Source organism: Sarcophilus harrisii, chromosome 3 (assembly GCF_902635505.1).
Source record: "Sarcophilus harrisii chromosome 3, mSarHar1.11, whole genome shotgun sequence".
Classification (NCBI taxonomy): domain Eukaryota; kingdom Metazoa; phylum Chordata; class Mammalia; order Dasyuromorphia; family Dasyuridae; genus Sarcophilus; species Sarcophilus harrisii.
Genome location: NC_045428.1, coordinates 35,476,175 through 35,502,362, shown reverse-complemented (window position 1 = coordinate 35,502,362; position 26,188 = coordinate 35,476,175). Strand labels below are relative to the sequence as shown.

Sequence of the window (26,188 nt, the reverse complement as noted above, 5' to 3'; positions counted from 1 at the left end):
TTGAGGAAAAGTCACTTAGTGTCAAGGGTACTGGATTTGGAATCTTAGTTTTTTATTTCTTACCTATGGGACCTCTCCTTGGTCTCAGTTCTTTCTTTACAAAACGAGGGAATCTTGTTTAATGGTTACCCAGATGCCTTTCAGTTCTAAATCTATGATCTTATAACACAGACTTTGTTCCTTATTATATATGTGACACATGGAAAATCATCACACCTCTCTGGACCTGGGTTTACTAATATATAAAATAAAAAATTTGGATTAGAGGATGTCTAAAATCCCTTCCAGTTCTAAGTCTATGATCTTAATAATAGTGCTTGATGTAGAAGTCAGAAGGCATGATTCATCACACACCTGAGTGAATTAAAAAGCACTAAGTAAATGGCACTTATTATTCTGGTCAAAATATAATCATTAATTACACAAACACTATTTGTAAACCATTGATAAAAATGCCAATCTTTAATCATCCTAGGCAGTTTACGCTCACAGCCCATATTGGAAAGGTTAAAATATTCTACTGCTGCCAAGCTACCATTATTTTGGCACCTATGAAAACCCAAGATTTCCCTTTTCCCCCTTCTCTAATTAGTTGTTGTCTTCCAAAGATAAATAAGGAGAAAGTGGGATGGATGGCAATCTGTGAAATTGCCTTCACTGATCTAATGTTTTCCTGCCTCATTATTAATTTTGTACAGAATTCTAGAAAAGGCTATGAAGAGAGCTTTGTTTTGTCCATCTTGAGTCTGTGATTCTGTCTAGTATGATATTGTTTTATTATAAACACATGTGCTTGCTCAACTAAAGTCAGGTTTGCTTCTGAGGCTGATATAATTGCCTTTTCAATATTTAGTATTAATTACAGCATTAGAACTCCATGGCTCCCTCCAAGATATAATCTTGAGATGTTCAGTGTAAAGAAAGGAGGACTTAGAGCAACATGGTGATTTATCTCATAAGGGTTATTGTGTGGTGACTGGGTGATAATTAGGATCATAGTTTAGACCTGTGCTAAACAGTAGAGACAATCTGGTCCAAATCTCTTATTTTACATATGAGTAAAATGATGTCCAAAGTGATTTGCCTGGAATTCCCAGAGATAAGAGGGAAGCATCAGTGAAGGTCTGAACCCCATTCTTATGCTTCCAGAATCAATTTTCTTTCCAAAGCACTGTGCTGCCTCCTTTTGCATCTCTAATTCCATGCTATCACAGTTCTGCTTGCCTCAATAGGGCAGAATCAGGAAAAAATGGAATTTTTTTAAAGCAAATTTAGGATTAGTATCAGAAAAAAAAGATTTTATAAGAATTATAATTAGAATCTGAGTGGGGTCAATTACTGCATATGCTGACAAAAGACTCAAGTAATTTGTGAACTTATAACACGATGTGAGAAAAATAATATATACTGTGTTGGTGCCCTGAAACAGAGTTCCACTCACCCAGCCCTAGTTACAGTGCTGAATCTACCATTTGGTTCAGCAGCTATAAATGATATTTCTTTCAAACATCTCTCTACTGACAAGGAAAATATAATAAAAAATAAAAGAGAATGATCATGTCAAAATTTCTGAAAAGCCAAATCTCATTTCTATTTTCAAGTACAAATTGATTCATTATCCCTCAAATGGTCAATTGAAGGGCTCAGACTTTAAGCTGTCATAATAAGAACCCACAGACCTTTCAGGAAAAGAAATGAAACCAGAAAAAAAGTCATTTAGCCCTCCCCCCAGCCCAATCTCCATGCAGGATCTTCTTACTTCAAGTATGACCTCACTTGTTTCCAATTCCAGTCTGACTTCCCAGCACTTCAACTCTCACTCTGATGCTTCTCTAATATGTTTCACATTGATTTTTTTCTCTACTCTCTGCTGACTGCACAGTCTGAAAAAGCTTTGACCTTCGAGTCAAGGTCAAGTTTGGATTCCCGGAGTAAACAAGAAAGAAGGATGCAGGGGAGGGGGAAGGAGTTCAGATCAAAAGATCTAATCGAGGAGAACCATGAAACAAAAATATGTCTCTGAAAAAAAATGAGATCTGTTTTTAGCCCCATTTTTCTTAGAATTTTTGCATTCAGTGAGAGAAATGCTAAAATGAGTTGCTGTGGAATCAAGTTAAATCTTATTTCAAGTATGATTTGTATGGTAACCAGGCTGATGTTAAAAATGCTGATCACCACCCAGAATAATAGGGCTGAGAGAATGAATTTTTTCTACCTTATTAAAGTGCCAAGTTTCCACTGGGAATGGGGGAAGGAACTATTCATTTGATCCAGGAAATGTCTTGGATATATATTTATATTTATACACACACATATACATATACATTTATGTATATGAGCAGACATATATGTATTGATATACATACACACATACATGTATTCTGCTTATATTCACACACACACTAAATAGTCCAAATTTTAGAAAATCAGCACCAATTTCAGTGATTCTCACCCCAATTTAAACTCTGAGAGCTACACATATTAAATAGATTGTATCTAATAATTTTTCTCAGACAAGGCTAAGAAAAACATGGATGAGTGGGAGAGTGATCAAAAAAGAGCATCTAGGATAATAAAGGGTCATAAATCCATGTTATGTGAGTGTCATTTGAAGGAACTAGGTAATTTTGTCCCAGGGAAGAAAAGACTCAAGTCAGAAAAAGGGGTAAGAGAGCTATGTTTGAGTATTTGAAAGACTGTGATATACTGTAGGGATTAGACTTTTTTCGATTGGGCCCCACAGCTCCCTAGGAGAAATAAAGAGTGGAATTTTTAAAAAGGTCAATTTGGACTCTCAGAAAAAAAATATTCTTAACAATTAGAGCTGTCCAAAAAATACAATGAGCTACCTTGAAAGATGGTGCATCCCTCTCTCTTTAGGAGACTTTTGTAACTAGAAGCAGAGGGTTATAGTGTCAGCTACATTAGAAGGTAGATTTCTTTTTAATATTAGAATTTTACAATATGACATTTTTGTTTGACTATTTATTGTTTAGCTATTCGAAAATCTGGTAATCCTGTGGTTTTATGAACCTTTTAGAATCACTGATTTCCTTCAAGACAGCTCAAACCCTACCTTGTATCGGAGGTCTTACCCAGACTCCCTCAAATTTGAGGTCTTTCCTCTCTAAAGCAACCTATCCATAATGCAAGCTGTTTGAGGACAAGCTCTATTTTTTCTGTTTTTGTATCCCTAATATTTAGCATAGTGCTTGGCTCAAAGTTGATGCTTAAAAAGGGATAATAGCTCCAGAAGGGATCTCAGAGGTTATTCAGTTCAACCTTCTTATTTTATAGATGAGGAAAGTGATTCCCAGGAAGGATGCTATTTGCCAGTGTCAAAAGTAGTAAGAGATAAGGGAAGTATTGGTACTGAGATCCTATACCACTGGAGCTACTATCCTTCCCATAATACAGTGCTGTTTGATAATCAGACTGACTGATTAGAGTGACCAATCTTGGTCCTGGAAAAATATTCCTTCCTTATTTTCTTGGAGATGTGGATGGATATTCAATTATATAATAATATATTTATAATTGTAATATAATTATAAATTTATAATAATATAATATATAATCCAATTGTATAGTAATATTTATAAATATAAAATAACATATATTTTTATAATATGATATAATTGTGTATGTTTTACAAATGCATATATACCTGTGTGGAGAGACAGACAGATGGAGACAGAAAAAGGGTGTGACAGAGTAAGAGATAGAAACAGAGAATGTGTTTGGGGAATGGGGAATGTTTGGGGATATTTGGGAATGTTTGGGGAAGACTAGCACTTCTAGTAAAAGGGCTTGTTAAGTTCTTTTCAGGGCTATTCATCCCTCTTTGGTATACACTTTTGAATGACTCCAAAAAATTGCAGCCTGCTCAGCAGCCATATAACTGGTTAACCAGCTTGTCAGATGGGCTAAATTGGGTTAAGGGCAGCCAATTCAAACTCATTGGTGAGTTGGTGGGATATGTATCTCAAGCATGTGAACACTTCTTCCAGGAGAATAAGCAGATGAGAATAATTTGTTCCAACAGCCATGAAAGCAACTGAAACAAGTGTGGAGTGCTTAGAGCTTGGTCAGACATTGAAAACACCACAGTCGGTCATCCACTACATCCTAGGGCAGCACCCATTGTCTTAATTGAAGGAAAGAGTGATGCTGATGACTTTGAGTTCTGCTGCCTCATTTATATCCAATTCACATACAACCCAAGATATTTCCCTTTAATGTCATTGGTTCTCTTAAAAAATGAAGAATAAACAAGATATTATTATAAGACTCACTGGATAGGTTGGGCTTGGGTGGAAAAAATACTCTCATAGAAAAAAATGAGAAAAAAGCATCAATTAAATTTAAACAAATTGATTAATAAGGGTTTGGACTGTATGGCCTCTGAAGCCTTTTCTAGCTCTTTATTTATGACTTTTTCAATAAGAGTAGGAATCTTGGATTAAACTTGTTTATTGGGCCAGCTGTAAAAGACTGATCTTTTTTTTTTTTTTTTTTTTTTTTTTTTTTTTTAGGTCCCCTTGCCAAAATGCTTTGGATAAACTACTTAGCATAAGGGCTTGATTGTGAAAGGGCTTTCTCCTTTAAATCTACACATCCTATTTATGATTATCCAGAAGACAATTTCCTCAAATGTTAAACTTAACTTGCTCTCACTCACGGGGATCTCCTAGTTAGTTATGTCCAAGTTATTTTCCATGGTTAGTTTTTAATAAAACTTTGTTTAGAAAGGATTTTTTTAGTGATTTGGTCATGGATTTCACCTTTTGTTTTTCCCTTTTGATTTCAGCTGCCTTCCGATACACAGGAATTAGAGTGAAAAGCAGGTTTATGTCCCTTCTGTGATTCATAAAAGTATTTACCCCATTAGTCAGATCAACAGACTACTGAATAGAGACATTTCTAGAAAATAAAATAAGATGGCAAAAAACATTGATTTCAGGATGGAAGTTGGATGATGACATCCTTAGAGCTGACGGGATAGGTTCTCACAACACCAAGCTACTCAGTGTAACTTTGAAAATGTCAATTCAATTCAACTTGATGATCATTTAAGGGCCCACTGAATAAGTATTGTGGTGGAGCAGATGGAAAGATACTTTTGGTCAGGAAGATATAGAATTAATTCTTGCTGCTGACGCATATGGGCTATAGGATCCTGAACAACTCATTTGATTTCTCATAGTCTCTAAACAGTTCTGGAAAATTCTAAGTTACAAAGCAGATGTTACTATGGATTGATCAAGGAAGTTTATTAATTGGAAATTCCTGATATCATTGAAATGACAGATATGGTCTAGTCCATAAAAGAGAAAGCTTCATTATATTCTATGCTCTCAAGGAAATTATATTCTATTGGGAATATAGGTTTGCAGAAAATGCACAAATAAGCAAAATGTGAAGTCTAAAGTCACTAGAGCCAAGAAAAGACCTAGACAGATGTTTTAAGAAAATTTTTAAAAGTAGAAAATGCTTTCAATTTGAATGTAAAGTGCCCAGTTAGGAAAATTCTAAATAATCAAAAGAGGTTTGGCTCTTACTCTAATGTGAATGTATATTTAATTTCAACTAATCGTTAGCCTCATAACTGAAACAAAAACTCCAAAAAATGAGTGGAATATGTTATAATGTCATGTTATTATAGTGTTAATGGGCAGGGATCAAAAGCTGAATTTGGGAAAAGAGCAGACATTTTCTTACAATTACCCTCAGTTCTCGAAGAGGAGGGAACAATTAGTGACTACATTTGCTCCAAGATGGCTAGAGGGGTCAATGTCCTTTCTTGACCACAGCTCAACTCTATTTTTTTTTCTCCTTTCAACTATTGTTTCGGTGCTATTTCTTCTTTTTGGCTTTATTTTGAAGGGTTTGGGCCTCTTTTCCTTAATTTGTCCCTTGAAGTCTGCGTCTCTTAATAACTTTAAACTCATTAAAAAATCTCAATAATCCTAAATCACCCTCTGGGTAGAGAGGGAAATGTTCCTTGCAAGATTGCAAGATGTCACTTAGTTTTCATATCCCTGTTACATGCTCAAAAATGTAAATTTGGAATTTACCACTGAATTTAAGTTCACAATATTTTGCTCTCCATATCCAAGGTAAAAGTACGTGTAATCTCCAGTTGTAGGAGATCTTGCCACTGGATACTACTATCCAGAGTACCAGCATGGAAGAAGAAAGAAATATCTTGCTATCACCTGCCACCTCTTTTGGCAGAATTCAAAGTGCCCATAGGAATAAACCAGAATAATGAGTAGGACCGAAGAAAAATTGAATAACCATAAAATCTCTTGACTAAGTTCCAAACATTAACTTCAGAAATACAATACAGGGGATATATAATGAAGATAATAGTTCATCTAACAGGGGATCTGGAGGTTTTAGTAGACCGCAAATTTAGAATAAGTTAACAGTGCAGCCACAGTAGCTAACACTGCATTAAGAAATGCATCATGTTGTGGACTAGGAAATGATGATTTTACTTTATTAGGATGTGGATGGATCATATCAGAGTATTATGTGGAGTATTGGGCTAAGTTTTGGGCACCATTTTTTAAAGTAAGACACAGGCAAGCTAAATTCCAGAGGGTAATGAGCGTAATATAGGGACTTGAGATCAAATCATGGAAGAGCAGGTTGAAGGAACTGGAAATGTTCATATTAAAGAAAAAAAGAATTGGGAGAGACAAAAAATTTGCTTTCCAAGATCTAAAGTTTTATCACAAGGAAGAGAAATTAAGTTGTTCTGTTTAGTCCAAGAGGATAGACTGAGGAATCATGATGGAAAGTTGCATGGAGGACGATTTGAGCTTGAGCTTAGGGGGAAAAGGCTTTTTGACAGTTAAATCCACCTTCAAGTAAATCTGGCTGCATGAAAGCTAGAGGGTTCCTCTCCCTAAACGACTCCTACCAAAGACTATCTGACAACATGCTCCAAGGTTTGTGTAAAGAGGATTCTTGCTCATATACAGACTGACTTAGACTAATCAATCAGTCAAGAAGCACACTGCTAAGTGGATAAAAGTACAGAAAATGAATCAATCCCTGCTTATACAGAGTTTACATAATTATGGGTGAAATAAGTATATATATGAGGATACATAGTATAAATATAGAGTTAACAATTATAAATAAATGTAAAGAAGTTAAATAAACATCTTGAAGGACCTTGGAGAGAGGGCACAAGAGATTGAAGGGAATGAGAAAAGACTTAATATAAAAAATGGTATCTAAGCTGTATTTTAAATGAAAACAGACTTTCTGAGGTAAAGATCAGGCATGAAGACATTCCAGTTTTGGAAAATAGCCCGTATAAAGATGGAAGATGGAGTTATATATGAGAAATAAAAAGATGTATTTGGCTTGACTATAGACAATAGAGAAATGAGTAGGGACAAGTGAAGCTGAAAAAAAATAGATTGTTTGGAGATTTATAAAGCAGTTTTTTTTTTCTTAGAGACAATAAAGAATCACAATAAAGAATTGATTGGATATGGTCATATCAACACTTAAGAAAAATGACTTTGGCAACAATATGTAGGATGGATTCCAGTAGTGAGAAATATGCTCTGATGTTACTTCTAACATTTAGACTCTAAAGTTAAGTGAAATTGGCATTTCTTTAAGTTTATTTTTTTGGAAACATGTTAACTTATCCTAACTCCCAGTATAATTCAATTCAATTTGACAATCATTTATTAATAGTCGACTCATTAAAAAAGACACTATGCTAAATGTTGGAGTAAGAAAGGTCAAAACAAAATATCCCACCTTTCAAGTAGTTTAAACTCTCTTGTGAGGATTCTATCTATCTACCTATCTATCTGTATGTATTTATGTATGTTTGTATATATGCATATATAGTGCATATATAGTAAAATAAATATATTTTCATAAATCCTACATTTAGAAGCTGGCTCTTGGAAATCATAAAATTCAAAACCTTTTTTGTACAAATAAATAAATCGAGGGAAAGAAAACAAATGATGATAAAAATCACATAATTCACAATGAATGAATGAATTATTCATTAATTGCTTAATATATATGAAACACTTTCAAGGAGCTTACATTCTAATCTAATCAGTACTGTGCTAAAATCATTTTACAGATGAGGAATTTGAGACAAAGAGAACTAACGTGGCTTGTAAGCAAGACAAGAGAAAGGTTTCAAGATCTCATGCTCACTAGAGTGCATAATTATTTGACTTGGGGTTTAAATTTTGATCTTTCATACCATTCTGCCTCTTTAATCTGAGGCAAAACAGAACATTGAGAGTAGGGGGATGGGGAAAAATTTGCCTGTAGAGATTATTCTGTGCTGAGCCACTTCTAGAAAGAGAACACAGGATGTGATTAGTTTATTACACCAAAGGAAGCAAGAAATAAAGACCAGTTTCATTTTTTGACCTGGTTATCCAGAAGATTTCATGGAATTTAATAATAGAAATATGTGTAGGTGGAGGGACGCATTTATGTTAACATATCTCTTGATGTATAATTCCAAACACTGACAAATGTTTACTGATGACAGCTGGGTTGCTGGACTTGGATACAGAGCTGACCTGGATTCAGAAATTAATTGTATACCTTTGGGCAAGTTACTCAACCTATCCAAGAATGAATTTTCTCATCTGTAAAATAGATCTAATAATAACACTTATTTTCACAGGATTATTGTGAATATCATATGAGATAATATATTTTTAATATTTCACAAACCTTAAAACATGTATAAATGCTAATTCATTTTTATTTTTATTTGTTGTACAAAGATATGGACAGAAGGTTTAACTCCAGTTTTGGCTATGGGAGTATATAATGAGGATTTGAACAATGTTTGTAAACTTCTTTGAAGATAATCTTCACTATGTTTCAGAGATGAATCTTGAGCTTTGATTTTCCTGACTCCAAGGCTGTCCACCATTCCAAAATGCCTCTTGAAGCTAAATAAAAAATAAATAAATGGACAAATGAATGAAGTGAAAATAGATCAATAAATAAATGGGTAGATTAGAAAGTATATTAATAAGTAAATGAATGTATAAACAAATGAATGAATGGATAGATAAATGGAAATAAATTCATGCACAAATAAATAAATAAAAATGAATGAGTAAACGAATGAATGAATGAATGAATATGGCAGCCACAAATTCACAAGCAACAGATTCAATGCAAGGCAGTAATTATGAATGTCATGACTGACTTTTGGAATATACAACATGCCACAGTTAGGGAAGGAGTAGACAGTTCCCTCGCACAATGACTGTATCATTCCCTTCATCCAACTAATCTTTCTACCTTGGCAGTGAATGCCAAAGATAAGGGCAGACTGGATATGTTTCCTTTCAAAATATTCATTTTGCTGCAGTCATAGATGAAATTTCTGTATGCACATCACCTACCTCCACCATCATTCGAGTCCTTTAAATTATTGCTTTCTACTTGTCAGCAGAGCCATTTCCATCCAAAGATAATTTTACCCCCAAATCTCTTCCACACCAATTTAAAGAGCTTTGCAATTGAGGCAGTAGAAAGAACTTTGGATTTAGAATCAGAAACTGGTACTGAGCTCTACTTCTGACATAAACTGGTAATGTTATATTGGGTAAATCACCATCTCTACAAGCATCGGTTTTTCCACCTGTAAATTGAGACTGATAGGTGACATATTTATCTATTTCTAAACTGTATGATACTGGCAAGTTAATGTTATAGTGACCAAGTGCTAAACTGGTAAGAGAGACCCTGTTTGGTCCCAAATGTGTGAAATCAAAGGCCCTCAGTGGTACATGCAATAACTCTCTCTGTTACTATGTCAAAAATCTTATGCCAAAGTTGCAAGGAAGGCTGTGGTACTTGAAAATCATATTTGACATCATCTGTATCCTAGGGAATAGGAAAGGAAGAAGCATTTATTAAGCACCTATTATTGTCCAGATACTAATTAAAGCACTTTACCAATATCTCATGTTTCTCATAACAACCCTGGAAAGTATATAGTATTATTATCCCCATTTGGGAACTGAGGAAACCAAGGTAAGAAGAGGTTAAGTGATATAGGTAGTAGGTATCTGAGACTGGGTTGGGACTTCCTCACTCTGGTCTTGGAACTCTATCTAACATCTACATAGTTGTTTCTAAAAGCTAAATAAGGCATATAAAAATATCTTTGTAGTAATGACTTAACCCAAGATCACAAAATTAGGATTATCTTAGAGCAGTGCATGAAACCAAATTTACTGACACTGGGTCAATTATTCATTTAGGGAATAGTGCAAAGCAAGCCTCTTTCTATTACTAACTCTTATCTCTCACTAATGGGGTATGTTACCATCCAGTTGTGACCCATAAAGGTCTGAATCTCCTAAAGACTCAAGACCCAGCTTCATATTCAGGGCTTCCAATTATACATAAATTGCTCTGACTCATTTTTTCCTCATTCAGATTTAAAAGTTCAGGGAAATGTCATTCATTTGCTCAAATCTAATATAGTCAGTGAATCATCCATGGGCCAGTCAACCAAAGACAACCAAATAGAACATGATTTCAGGTATTCGTTAGATAAGATGAATATTGAGTTCTGAAACTTGAGTCTTCTGAAATTATCTTTCAATTAGAGAACAATTGTTGTTAACAGAATCCCTCATTATTTCCCAAGTAACTTGAGTCTCCTTTTATAAGACTATTGATCTTGGAGGTCTTAGAGGTCATTGAGGTCAATCTTCTAAAATTAAATATGAGAATATTTATAAATATGAGAATAAATATGAGATTCAGACAGAAAATGACAAAATCCAGCTCTTCATGGTCCAAATCCAGTATTTTTCCCAATGTGCCTCTGGGCCATCTGCCTGGAGAATGTCAAGAAGGGAAACCAAGAGAAAATCTCTCAATTAGATGAGAGGTGGATGGGTGAGAAGACGTCATTGCTGACAGCGCTGATATCTTTGTTTAAAAACTGTTCCTGATAGTATCTACAGCCAAAAAAGCCCATCTCACTCAAATCCAAATGGAAGTTTCTAAAGGAAAAAAAAATATTTTATTTTTTGGTCTGGTGAACCTCTGATGCATAACATCCCAGAGTCTGGTACATAATGGGCATCTGTTGAAATGAATTATTAATTTAGAAATGCCCTCCCTTCAGTCCAACAGCTTACAGTAGTAGTAGTAGTAGTAGTAGTAGTAGTAGTAGTAGTAGTAGTGGGGGTGGGGGTGGTGGTAGTAATAACAATAGTTTACATTTATATAGCACTTTAAAATTGTCAAAGCTCTTTATACAGGTTATCTCATTTGATCCTTTACACTACACTACTACACTAATCTTGTGAGGTTAGTGCTACACCCTTGATGAGGAAACTGAAGCTGAGAGTTTATTTGCCCAGGGACACATAGCTAATAAATAACTGATTGAGGATGTGAACATGGCTTCTTGATTCCATGAATCATCTGCTCACAATACCACCTTCTTATCTTAAAAAGAAAAAAAAAATAATCATCATCATCTAAGCTTACTACTGTTATTCTTGAATAGTAGAGAGATTGATAGAAATTGAGGATGACTGGGTCCTCATTACTAGAAATTTCTGATATTATACTTAGTGACCTATGCATTTTATGCAAAAAAAAAAAAAAAATCCAAGCTATGTGACACATTACTTTAGCTTACAAAAATATAGCATTTGCCAAAAATGTAAGACTTTACCCCAGGATTAGCATTATATATCAAAAGTTTCAATTAACGGATGACAATTCCCCATACTACAAATGATGACTTGAAAATATCTTCAAGAATTCAACCAAGAAGTTGTAGTAGGACAGGATCATTATCACAAACTAAACTGTGATCCACAATCTTTCAGATTTAACATTCATATAAAAGCATTTTAGAGCATAATTTAAATTAATAAATTTAATTATTTAAGGGCATAATATTAATGAGTATTAAGGGCAAATACTCAAAATCTTCAAGCTATATGGTATGTAAAGATTTTGAAATATAGGGACTTAACAAAAAAAAAAAAATCAAAAGCATATAGAACTAGGATAACGACCATATCCCTGGCATCCTGTTTGCTGCTGTAGTTGTCCCAAAGATGGTGTCAGTAACCCTATAGAAGTGGAGCTTACAGCCCATCTTAAATTATCATGTTAAATTAAAATTATTGCTATTGTTATTCTTCAGTCATTTCAGTCACGTCTGTGTCTTTATGACCACATTTGGTGATTTCTTGACAAAGATACTTGTCATTTCCTTCTCCAGTTCATTTTACTAAAGAAGAAACTGAGACAAACAGGATTAAATGATTTAACCAAGGTCACATAGCTAGAAAATGTCTGAAGCTGGATTGAGCTTAGGTCTTCCTGATTCCAAACCCTGTGATGCAAGCTGTGCTACCCAGATGCCCTTAAGTTAGTATTATCCTTGCTTTTAGAAGAATATCTCAATTAACTGCTTATGACTCCATTTATCATCTCTGGAATTTCCTTCTACCCTGCCCATTATATCTTTTCATTGTATTTGTTTGTATTTCCCATTAGAATATAAGTTTTTTGAGAGCCAGGTCATTTGCTTGAATTTATATACACTGAATTTAATATGGTACCTTGCATAAAATAATTACTTAATAACTGTTATCTCATTCATTCATTTATAGATTACCTCATGTGATCCTCATGTACAGATGAGTAAAGTAAGACTCAGAAAAGATGGGACTTGTCCAAGGTCTCATAGCTAGTATCAGGGATTGGATTCAAATCCATCTTTTTCAGGACACCCAAATCCACTGTTTTGTTTTGTTTTGTTTTCACCAATATAAACTAAAAATGTACAATAAAAAAAAAAAAAAAAACCAACCCTCAGATGAGTATACAATGGCTCACCTTCTTTTAAAAGGAGAGATTATCTCTAGCCTTATCTAGGAAGAATTTCTCAATTTAGACCAGGGATATTATTGAAGTTTTGGTTCAAGTTTATTGTTGTGTATCTTCTTAATTGGGTAATTTTCAAGGTTTATAGTTTTGAATCATCCAGAAAAAAAAAACAAAAAAACATGCAGCCTCATCTGTTTCAAGCCCAGCCCTGCTGCTGACATGTGAAAAAATCCCCAACCTTTTTAAATAAACACTGCCAATGTTTATTTCAAAACATCCCAGAACAAGGGAAATACAGTGGCTCTTTGAATGTTTCAATTTGGAGCTGTTTTTGCTGATTCATCATTATCTCCAGACCCCTTCTGGGATATGTATACATACTACCTGCCAAGTGTAGAGATATGAATAATTTGGGGGTGAGGAGCACATTGCAACTTTAAAAAAAATTATGTAACTTCTCATGGTGCCAGAAAGAATCTGGAAGGAGAAAAAACATGAAGGAAGTTGGCTTCCTTTGCTATGACCAACTCCATTGGCTTTGGACTTGCACTACACAGAAAAGTAACTTTTTCAGAAATAAAGCCAGTTTTTTTTTCTCTTCTATTTTTCCTTTTTAGGACAAAAGGAGCTGGTTGATTCTTACTGTGTTTTGTTTTGGTCCCAGGATTTTGGGAAGTTTTAGTGGCCATGTCACGAGAGCATCACAATACCACTAATTCACTAAGAGCAGTTTAGGAAATGCTGGCTCAGTCATAAAGCGTGACTTAATTTTTGCTGTAAAGTATTAGATAAAGAAGGAGAATTCTTATACCTACAATTCAGGCTGATTTTTACCGGGTGAATGGTATTATCTGTTATGGTGTTTGGTTTTATGGCCCACTGAACTAATCTACCCCCCACCTCCTTTCCAATTGATCTAATCCAATCAAATAAACATTAATTACATACCTACAGCTGCCTAGGGAACATGCTAAGTAAAGGAGATTCAATGAATAAAAAGACGTTCCCTGCCCTCAAGAGATTTACAATCCAAAAGGGAAGACAAAAGGAGGCAGGAGAGTGTTGGGTGTGGGGAGGGAGAGGGCAACATCAGGAGATATTTTCTTCTGGAAACTGAAACCAGCCAGAGTAGCAGATGCAAAGTGGTGAGAGCCAAATCCACGTATATTTCTAAGGCCCTGGGCCACAACATTCTGAGACTGTGCTTTTATGAACAATGACAATCTACTCAAACTCAATATTCATTAACATTCATCTTTTTTTTTTTTGGTTGCTTGATGCCATTTATTTTTATTTTTCTTCCTTCCTTTCCTCCTGCCTTTCTGTCTTTCTTTCTTTTTTTCTTTCTTTTATTAAAGTTTTTTTTTATTTACAAAACCTTTACATGAATAATTTTTCAACACTGACCCTTGCAATATCTTTTGTTTCAAATTTTCCCCTCCTTCTCCCCAACCTCTCCCCTAGATGGCAGGTAATCCAATACAGATTAACATACATTTTGTCAAACTCTGCCATACTTTTCCCTTCACATTGTTTTTGAATCATTAGCTACCTTTGTTCAAACTGCCTTCTCCATCCTTTACTCCCATCCCCCTCAGCTGAACCCTCTCAATGTTCCACTCTGGAGATTGTTTCCTCCTCCTGTTCCTACTTCATATTGGTAACAAACTGTCGCTCTCTGGGTTTCCTCAAGATAACAGCTTCCCGGGACACTCTTTCAATATCTGTTGCACTTTAATCCAGTCCCAATTTACTAATCTAGATGAAATTAGAATACTCCTTATTTTTCATAGACACTTAAAGGCTTACTCTCTAATACCTCTCCTTTCAGATTTACTTAATTCATATTGGTGACCCAATTGTGATTCCAATGATGTGCTGAATTCCAGCACAGTGTTCTTCATTCCTTAATGAGTTGCCTGGACCACAGGAATTTCTCCTCTCCAACTCTTGCTACGATAGAACGAGATTGCCCAAACAAATTAGGAGACATCAAGATGGCACCATAGTGGACAGAATTTGGTCATGGAGACAGGAGATTAATCTGCCTTAAACATTTACTAGCTGGGTGGCCCTAGGCAACTCAGGTAACTTAACCCTATTAACCTCATTTTCCTTATCCATAGGGATGAGCAGAAAAAGGAAATAGCAAACTATTTCAGTGTCTCTGTCAAGAAAAACACCAAGGGGGATGACAAAGAGTCTTAAATAAGTGAACTGAACAAGAAAACTAATCTCCCAGTTTCTCTGGTTACTAATAGCCTATTCTTCTACTCCATCTCAGTGATACACAGTGATGGTCATAATATTGATTTTTGCCATGAGCCACAAATTTCACTTCCATGTTCATAAACTCTGACATTCTTTTATCTAATCACAACATCTTATCATTCTTTCTTTTCCACTACCTTTCAACCCCAAATTTTGTTTTTCATACTTAATGTGACCTCTAAGCCCCAGTCCCCTCTGGACTTTCACAGGTCATCATGTCTACACTGGTTACATTCTCCTTCTTTCCATCTTCTTTCCTATTCATCTCCTGAGGAACCAGTTCAATTCACATTGTTCTCTTCTCTTAAGTCCCTTGCCCCCTTCTATTAAAGATCTTATCCTAACAAGTTGTGGTATTCTCTCTTACTTATCATGCTGTTGAATGAAGCTGAAGGAAATGACAAAACCATAATGACTAAATCCACTAAAAATGTGTATGACATAATCTCAGCTGAGTCCTCACTAAATCAGTGCATTCCTTTGACATCTCCCTAATCATTTCACTATCCCACTCACCACAGAGGTTTTCCAGACCTTTAAACCTCCTATGACTCCCTCTCTCCCACTGTCTCAGGTGATAGCTATATTTCAAATTTCAATGAAAACAATGAAACCTTCTGCATATCTTTATTCCATAATTCCTTCTATAACTATCTCCTCTTTTATGACTGTCTCAGAATTGGTTCTTCTCCTTACCAAGATGTTTCCCTCTAGGTGCACAAATGATACCATTCTATCTCATCTTCTGCAATAGATTGCCATACCTGACATCCTCCCTGCCACTCTCTCAGTCATTTTCCTCATTTTTTATCTCTTCACTGACTGCTTCCCTACAGCCTATAAACACATTCACATCCCCCATTCTCAAAAAACAAAAATCTTCACTTCTTCCACCTATCTCTGCAACCTAACTTTCCTAATCTCCCTTATGTGTCTTCTCTGCATCCCTAGTGATTCGCATAGTTCTTGGTACATACATAGTAGGTGCTTCATAAAAGTTTGTTAACTTGACTATTCATTGGAGTGGATAACTGAATGAAAGAAACCATAATATATTTTTCCAATTATTTTTCTATAAACTATTAAAATAAAATGATAATTAATCTATAAGCTTAAAAAAGTGATATACCACAATCTAAAACAAGATATAAAGAAATATTATTTTGCTTTAATAGTTTTATTATTATCATTTTATTATCATTTAATTGTTTATCATTTAATTTATCATTTTATCATTTAATAAAAATATTATCATTTAAATTAACCAATATTTCAAGTTATTAGTTTTCATTTCTTTTTAACTTCTTTTGTTTCTAATAGCATTTAATTTTTCCAAATACAGACAAATATAGTTTTCAACTTTCACCAATAAATACTATTAACTATCTCATGAGAATGATCTAAGAAATTTCTTTTCAAACTTTAAATGCCACATAAATGCTAATAGTTAGAATTAGCATCATCATCATAATCATCATCTCCTTTGCACTTATATATGACCAGTACCCTAGTTCTGGGCTTTATTATCTCTCAGCACTCAAACAGCCTCCTTATTAGCCACCCTGCTTCTAGCTTTTCCCGTCCCACAAAGCTGCCAAAATAAATTTCCTAAAACAAAGGATTGACCATAGCTCTTCCCTCAACAATTCCTAAAGGAAAACTACATAGTTAGCCTTTATGATGGACCCTGACATCATGGATTCTTAGGAGGAAAATGTATAAGGAGAGAGAGTTCTCTTTGTCAAGCCTGCATTCTTACATAAGAGGTGCCAGGTTGAGGAGTTTGGGTGAGGTTCACACAGCTATGGTGGAAGAAGAAAACCAGATGGTTCTTTGTGGATGCAGATATAGCAGCAAAAGCAACACATAATATAGAAAAAGAAACAAAGAGAGAGAAATGAATAGAGTCACCATCCGCTGGACAAATGTGATACCTGAGATCCCAACTTGGGAAGGGTCCAATAATTGGTGAACTTTCTTCTGGAGAAAGACCCAGGCAGTTTTTCCCCTTTCATATTCTGTCAGAAAGGATGGATAGATAATCTAGTTTCCTATTTTTTTAAAGTGGTTTATTTATTGTATTAATTAGTACTTTAATAAACAAAACCACTATAGATAAAAACATTTCTATTGATTCATTTATGTCCTTTATATTGGATGGGTTATAGAAAGGAGTATTTAATTTTGCTATATAGAAATATGGAAAGAATTAAGTTTTAAGTCCTAGCCCCAAAGTGCCAGCTTTCTCCTAGTTTGGGAAGGGTAGGAAAAACTAAAGCAAGTGAGAATCTCATGATTTTGATTCACTGATTTTGGATAAATTTCCCAAGAAGGCAAGTTAAACTGGATCTGGAGTTGTCTTGCTGCATTTTGTGCTAAAGTGAGTTATATTGTCTGTTCTGCTACCTGTGGTGGGGTGGGACTTGGCAATCAAAAGCCTTCATTCATTCCTACTTGCACATCCTCCCAGCACACACAGAGAAAGCTCTGTCATGGGGCAGATCTGAAGGCAACAGTTAAGGGGTAGAAACTGCCCAGAGGGAGGAGGTACAGCTAGTCCTGGCTAACAACACCCACATTCCAAAAGCAGGAACCGAAGAAAAGAATACTTGTTCATAAAAGCAACACCAGCACCAACACCATTTCAGTCTTGCCCTCAGTCTTCCAAGCAAACAGTGACAAATGTCACAAATATAAATTTCTTCAATTGACCTTTTAGTGTCTCCACTGCCTGACAAGACCTTCAAATTCTCAGTATCCCTAAGACTAAGAATTATTGATGAGTCATTAATCTGCATCAGTGGAGGAACTTTCTGCTTGGAAGTTCCTTGTTTTAGTGATGGTCAAGGTCTGGAACAAAAACAACCCCCAAAATTGACTGCTTTGGGAGATGATGGATTCTTTCAGCCTTCTGAAATAAAGGCTCCATGACTTCAAATATTGCAGATGTTGCAGAAGGCATTATTATTCAATGTGTATGTGACTTGATAGCTTCTGAGATCCCTTACAACTCAAGAGTTTCTGTTTCAAATTGATAAACATTAAGCTCATTGGATTAGGGTAGCTAAGTAATGCAGTGGATGGAGCATCAGCCCTGGAGTCAAGGGTACCTGAATTCAAATCTGTCCTAAGATATTTGATGTTTACTAGCTGTGTGATGCTGAACAAGTCACTTAACGCCAATTGCCTCATCAAAAAAAAAAAAAAAAAAAAAAAGGAAAAACAATGGGCCTAAATTTTAAGCTTGAAGTCTAATAATCCCTTCTTTCAGAGATGAGAAATTAATTCCGTGTTTTTAACCCATTGAACTTCCAATGAGAGATTATTTTTTTTAGCTGTTCTAGATGAAGTTTTTCTTGTTGTTGTTGTTATTTTAACAATGAAAACAACCTTGAGCATCTTGACAAATGTGCTTTCTACATTGTGAAACCTAAGCTGGCAATTTAAGGAAGTGACACCCTGAGCCTCTTGGCTCTGAATTCTTCACTAAGACAAGAAAAATATTAGGACAGTTGATTTGTCAGAATTGTGAAGATCATAGGGAAAATAGTCACTGTTATAACTATTCACATACACACACACACACACACACACACACATGAAATTCTGTGCCAATGGAGGCGTGACAACTGACTGAGAAAGTAGGGATTAAAAAATGATTGGAGAGCAGAGGTCAGATGCTTCTCTTACTACTTAGCCCTGTTGGAATCCCAGGATGTAACCCTGCCTTGCTCCTCCTCCGCCAATGACAATAAGAGAAAAAAGCACTGTTCATCATGGACAAATAGCTCTGTCATGCTTGAGGGGACATTTCAAGAGAATTCTAAATTAATTTAGATGGTGGAGCAGAGGTGCAGAGAAAAGGAAAGAGCAAGAAGAAGGGCAAGGGAAAGAGAGAAGAAAAAAGAGCACTTCACAGAGCCTCAAAATATTACTTGAATGCTTAATATAAATTGGCATGTATATAGATTCTCTCTCATGGCTGGACAACCAACTGAAAACCCATGAATAAAATGAAATAAGTGGGGATAGGCTGTCATAGGAAAGAACTGTCAGGGTTGATGAAAGATAAGATCTTAGTTAGACCTGGTTTTAATTCTGGCCCGAGTCTTAGTAGCCCTGTGACCTTCACCAAGTCTTTGAACCTGAATTTTCTTTGGTTTAAATTAGATAATAGTCAAGATTTATTTTTTTCCAGATTGAAAATCTTATGATGCTATGAACTTTGTGACTTCATTCCTCTGGATTTGCAGATTTGAAGTATGCATTTGCAGTATGTCAGTGAGCCCTGTTGGTGAATCAGGAAACCTTTATATTAAGGAAGCTTCCATGGACCTCTCAGGTGCTGAGCATTCTCCACCAGATGGCTGGGCATTCTGTTTGCCCAATGCACTTGAATTGAAGAAGACTCAAGGTTCAAAATTGTCTTGGATTAATGCATTGCTGATATATTCTTTACCTTTAAAAAAAATTGTTTCAAGGCCTGGAGAGACTTACATGAACTGATGCTGAATGGAGAATGTTGTACACAGCAACCACAAGATTATGTGATGATCAGCTGTGATAGACTTGGCTCTTTTCAACAATGAGGTGATTCAGATCAATTCCAATAGACTTGTGATGGAGAGAGCCATCTGCATACAGAGAGAGGACTATGACTAAATGTGGATCAAACAATATTTTTACCTTTTTCATTGTTCACTTTCTTTTTTCTTATTTTTTTCCCTTCTTGATCTGATTGTGTGTGTATGTGTGTGTGTGCAGAATGATAATTGTGGAAATATGGGTAGAAGAATTTCACATGTTTAACATATATTGGATTACATCTAGGGGAGAGGTTTTAGGGAAGGGAAGGAGACAAATTTGGAACACAAGGTTTTGCAAGAATGAATCTTGAAAACTATCTTTACATAAATTTTGAAAATAAAAAACTATTATTTAAAAAATAAAACAAAATGTTTCAGCTTATCTTTAATCTCATTTCCAAATAGATATAAATGTTACAAATGCAAAATCCATCTCAGTTCTCTCCTCTGTAAAATGGGCAGACATAGTTTCAATAGAAGCTTAACAAGGGTTGTTGAAAGATTAAACATTACTTTTTACAGCCAGTATTTCTGATAAAGATTTTATTTCTCAATTATATAGTATAGTGAGTCTAATATAAGAAAACAAGTCAGTTTCCATTTGATAATGGGTTAAAGGACATGAACAAGACATTTTCATATGAAGAAATTTGAAGTTATCTACAGGCATATAAAAAATATATAATCACTATTGATTAGAGCAATACAAATTAAAACAGCTTTGTGATATCATGTCATACCTATTAAATTGGATCATATGACAGAAAATAAAAATAATAAATGTTGGAGAAGATCTGAGAAAATCGCAACACTAATGCATTGTTAGTGGAATTGAGAGCTAATCTAAGCATTCTAGATAGCAATTTTGAACTATGCTCAAAGGGCTAGAAAAATGTGGGTGCCTTTTGATTCAGCAATACCATTACTTGGTCTACATCCCAAAGAGATTGTAAAAAAGAAAAAGAACCTGCATGTAAAAAATATTTATAGCAGCTTTTTTTGTTGCAGCAAATAATTGGAAATAGGAAATTATGCCCATCAATTGGAGGATCGATGAACAAATTGTGGTATATGAATGCAATGGAATACTATTGATCTATGAGAAATGATGAATAGGTAGATTTCAGAAAAGCCTGGAAAAGCCGTACATGAACTGATATTGAGTGAAGTGAGCAAAACCAGAACACTGTAGACACTTATAACAACATTGTGCAATAATGAATTATGATAGACTTAGTTCTTCTCAGCAGTGCAATAATCCAAGACAATGATGAAAAATTCTGACACATCCAGAGAAAAAGCTATGAAATCTGAGTGCTATTGATTGAAGAATGCTCTTTTCACTTTTCTTTTTGCTTTTTTTCTTTCTCAAGGTTTTTCTCTTTTGTTCTGAGTCTTGCATAACATAACTGATGTGGAAATATGCTTAATATGGTTGTACCTATATAATTTAGATTAGATTTCTTACTGTTTTAGGGAAGGAGAAGGGAAGAAAGGGAGGAAAGGAAAAGAATAAAACCCAAAATCTTACAACACTGAAAACTATATATGCATGTAATTGGGAGAAAAAATCTTAAAAAATTAAGTGGCAAAAAAAGACTCATCATTACTGCCTGTAAGGAATGTTCATTATCATTTACCCCCTTTATTCTTGACTATATATATATAACTATATATATATATATATATATATATATATATATATATGACTTGACATATATATATATAACTATATATATATATATATATATATATATATATAAAGAGAGAGAGAGAAGAGAGAGAAAATTTGATGCATAAGGAAAGCTGAAAAAAAGATCAGTTCAGATTAGTGAATTTAGGACTAAGTAAAATGGTTTCTATGTGCTTTGTTGTATTTTTAAAACCAAGAATGCAGTTAGTGCAGTAGCCAGAGTCATAAGCAGTGACATAGTAACAGTAATGAGAACAATGGATATTTGTGGAAAGCAATTTCAACACATTATTTTCATTTGAACTTCACAACAACCATGGGTCAACCCATTTCTGCCCAGCCTGAGCCCATTTACCAAGGGACAGTGAAGATCCCTGATTATATGGAGGATGTGATTTCAGAGTGACTAAGAAATCTCTGAGTAAATTAATGCTGGGGACTTACTGAGGGCACAGAAGTTTAATAGCAAGGGGTTCCAGAGGGGACAAGTATATACTTTTGAATGTCAGACAGGAGACTTCCCTTGGGGCCACAGACAGTTCCTAATATGTCCCTAAAGACTACTGAGCAGACTCTTTTTGTCCACTAATTTCAATGTTATATACATTCTTTCCTTGGTTAAGCAGAGGTTTTCTCTCACTGTAATATATTCTATTACCTACCTAGACCTCTGATTTCTGTTTACTGTTAACCTTGATGAAAAGCTATTTATGGTGGCCTTCTGTGTAACCAATGTATTATGGGAGGAAGAAATTACTGTCCGTATATTGGAGACTCTCAGAAAAGTGAAATTTATCCTAAACTCTATAGAATCCCTAGACTACAGCTGTTTGTTGTACTGAGAATTATATTATTCTATCCCCAACTCCTCTTAGAGATAGGACAATGAAGAAGAGATTGCCCTGTGTCCCCTCAGCTAGGGAATTGGCTATAATAGCTTATTCCTGCCCCTTTTCTCCACAGAAATGGAAATTACAGCCTCCTTTGGAGATAGGGTAGGACAAATATAAGATTAGATATTTATCAATGCTAAATGCAGACTAGCCACTCATTCACACATATACACACACTTCATGCATGTATGTATGCATATATAAACATAAATTGTTATGTAATACTACATATATACACATAAATATTAGTTTGGGTATATTATACACATATATTATGCATGTGTTTGTACATGTTATAAAAGCAATTAGGTGATTCCATGGGAAAGTGTCAGACCTGGAGTCAGGAACCTTCTTGAGTTCAGATCTGGCCACAGACCAAACTGTTGACATGGAAACAGATGTGAATTTTCTTTTCTGATCAGAGATGTGATGATGGAATTCTTTTGAATAACCCTGAGGATAAGCTCCTTATCACTTCATCTCTTTGTGATAGCTCTTACTTTCTCTTCTAAGACAATATATTTTTAGACTTTTCAGTGACTGCTCTGGGTTGCTTGGCGGTTCTCTGGCGTATCATAAAGATATTTAAATGATTCAGTGGATAGAGTATTGACACTAGAACCAAATGATATGGATTCAGATCATATCTTTCATATTGACTACCTATATAACCTTGGATAACGATTTCATCTCCCTAGTCTAGAGATTTCTAGTGTGAAAAATGGTGGGAGTGGATTCAAGTGTTTTCTAGGCTCCTTCCGGCTCTAAATTGATTGCTACTATAAAAGTAGGAAAAATTTCACCTATATGCATTTCAATTATTCATAACCCAAGTGCCCTTGACCAAGAGACTTCCCAGCAGAAAAAAGTAATGGCTCTGAAATCAGAAGATCTGGGTTCAAATCTTGATGATGATATTATTTATTACCCATGTGAGAATGGATGAGTTGTTTAACTTTCCTGGACTTCAGCTTTCTCATATATAAAATAAGAAGCCTCTGAGGTTCCTTCCAGATCTGACTCTGGGATCTGTCTCTTTGATTTTTAGGTTCTGTATAAAAAGAAGGCACTAATGTAGATGTCTAAGCTCATTGTGAGTTCCAAGGTTATGATTCTAAATCAATAGTGAGAACTTCCTGTTTATCATCTTCCATGGAAAAGGCTTGTTCCAAAATCTTCTTTTAATGAATTTGATGCTCTTGGCTCCCTCTGGGAGGCATTATGGCTCACTGAAAACAACAACAACAACAACAAAAACCAAAAAAAAAAAAAAAAAGAATCAGAAGAATCTACAAATTTGTCCTAAAAGTATTACATTGCAGGAGCATGAGGCAAAATTGTCCAAAGGTCATTCAGTAATTATGCTACGGAAGAAACCCTCATCTTTTTGCTTGCATTAATATATCACTCAACTTAACCAGGAAGTGCTATCCCAGATTAGTTTATACAATTTTGCACGGGAAATGGTAGAATTAACCAATGAGGGCCTACTCCTTTGAATGTATTCTGATTTGTTTTTCTTAGTTTTCAATACAGCAAATGTAAAACTATTCCCTTCCTGATACCAGTCCGACATATGGAGGCTTGTTAAGCCCATTTCCAACAAGAGATGGAGAGGTTAATTCTATGTGGTAAAGAAGGATCTTTCAGTTATCTGAGGAGTCAAAAGGACTGATAACCCATGAATTTACTGAAGAATATAACATGTAAAAAATATGGTCTAAACTTCAATTAGCTCTTTTATTTCTTTTCCTTCCTGGAAATGATTAAGCTAGAAGTAGTAGGAATTGCTAAGGGGAGAGAAGAGAAAGAAATCATCCGGCATCTGTGAGTATGTTCTCTTTTTTCTTTATTTTTTTTCCTGATCTTAAGTGAATGAGTATTATAGAGATATTATGCTAAGAAACTGGAAGATCCAACACAGGCATCAGCAGTCTCATTGTGAATTCTTACTAGAGTTGGTAGTAGAATTCACCAATCAGAGAAATCATGTGTAGATGTCGAAAAAGAAGGCAGATCCAGATAGTGATCCTTTGTAATAGATAGGAATGTTGACTATGGAATCTAGAAAGATCCTAATTCTCAGATCCAATTGAAAAGCTCTACCTAAGGGGAATACAATAGAAGTACACTAAAGAAGAAAAAAAAAATATCCATGCCCAGGAATTTTGAAATAATAATCATTCCCATGTTCTTTTTTATTTGTGCCTCAATACCATTATACATAAATATGAGACCATTATGGTTGCAAAAGTATAATATGCTTCAGTTTGGGAAGATTGTTTTGTGACTTACCTTTTTTTAATAAATTATTTTTCTGAAAGGTAAGAAAGTTAAGTAATTGATAATGAGAAGAATACTAGATAGAGGCAGAGGAGAGGCAGTTCTAGAAGCTGCAACTCTTTAGTTACCAGTAAAACCCTAGAGGAATTCCTATCCTAAAGAGTAATGATAAATTGTCACCAGCCCAAAAAAGATTCATATAAGAACTCAAAAAAGATTTTAAAATCAATTAAGACAGATTGAGGGAATTTTTTTTTTTAGATTAACAACCCGCCCCCCCCCAAAAAAAAAATAAGATTATGCAAAGAAAATCAACTAACTAAAAAAGCTAAAAAAAACTCCTTTAGTTTAAGATTCTCCAGAATCTTAAAGAAAAAAATGACTGCTTGAAAATTAGATTTGGGCAAGGGGAAGTCAGTGAAGTTATATTTAAGAAAAACAAGAAATAATGAAACAAACTATAAAGAATAAAAAAAGAAGGGAAGGGAACAAGAAGGGAAAATAAAAATATGACAAATTTATCTATCACTACCTGAAAAAGATACTAGGAGGAAAACCTACAGAAATGTCATAGCCAAATTCCCAAACCCCTATATTAAGGAGACAATATTATGAGTAACAAGGAAAAAAAAATTCAAATATGACCGTCACAAGGAAAATTACACAAGACTTAGTACTGACTACCTTAAAAGATGACAGATCTTGGAACAATATATATAAAAAAGCAAAAAAAAAAAAAAAAAAAACAAGTTTGACTGCTGGAAATATCATCCTCAGCATAGTTAAGCATAATCCAGAATGGGAAAAAAAAACATTCGATGAATTTCCAGACTTTCTTAATTCTGAACTTAATAGAAAATTTGACATAAAGATCCAATAGAAATATAAAGTAAGCATAAACAACTAAAGACTAGGGACTTAATAAGGACAAACTGTTTGCTTTTTATATGTAAAAATATTAAACCATATGTCATTAGTGATTTGGCAATTCAAAAGAAAAATTGGGGTAGAATTGATTTTGATGTGATTCTAGAAAGCAAAACTATGCATGAAAAGGTAAAAAGAGTAAATACAAGGCATTAGATGGGGGGGGAGGGCTGGTAGTTCTGAAATCCTACTCTCATTGGGAATGGGTTAAAGAGAACAAATATACATACATGTGTATATATATGTATTTATATATGTGTATATACATACACATATACATTCACACACATATAAGTGTGAGGGAAGGATAAGGAGGGAGCACAGAGAGACAGAGACTGAGAGAGAGAGACAGAAAGAGACAGAGACAAAGAAAGACAGAGAAAGAGAGACAGGCAGAGACAGAGAGATCCAGAGACAGAGAATATAAATTCTTCTAAATTTAAATATCAGGGTAAAGGGATAAGGGAGGAAAAAGAAGAGATTTTTAGAGGGAACCTACTCATATCAGATCTGCATTAAAGAAAAAACAATATATATATTGAGAAGGTAATAAAAATCTCCTAAATTTATAAAGAAATAGAGTGGAATGGGATGAGGAAGGGGATGTAGAATGTTGTGTAGATTAACAGGAATGGAAT

At 34.7% G+C, this 26,188-nt stretch overlaps 1 long non-coding RNA gene across 3 annotated transcripts in view; it reads right to left on the bottom strand.

Annotated features, from left to right (window-relative positions):
• Positions 1–8,764: 8,764 nt before the first annotated feature.
• Positions 8,765–26,188, bottom strand: part of LOC116422206 — a 109,790-nt gene continuing 92,366 nt past the window's right edge. For all 3 annotated transcript variants that reach the window (XR_004232759.1, XR_004232761.1, XR_004232760.1), the window contains one exon: positions 8,765–8,966. This is a non-coding gene — a long non-coding RNA (uncharacterized LOC116422206). The remainder of the gene's footprint in view (positions 8,967–26,188) is intronic.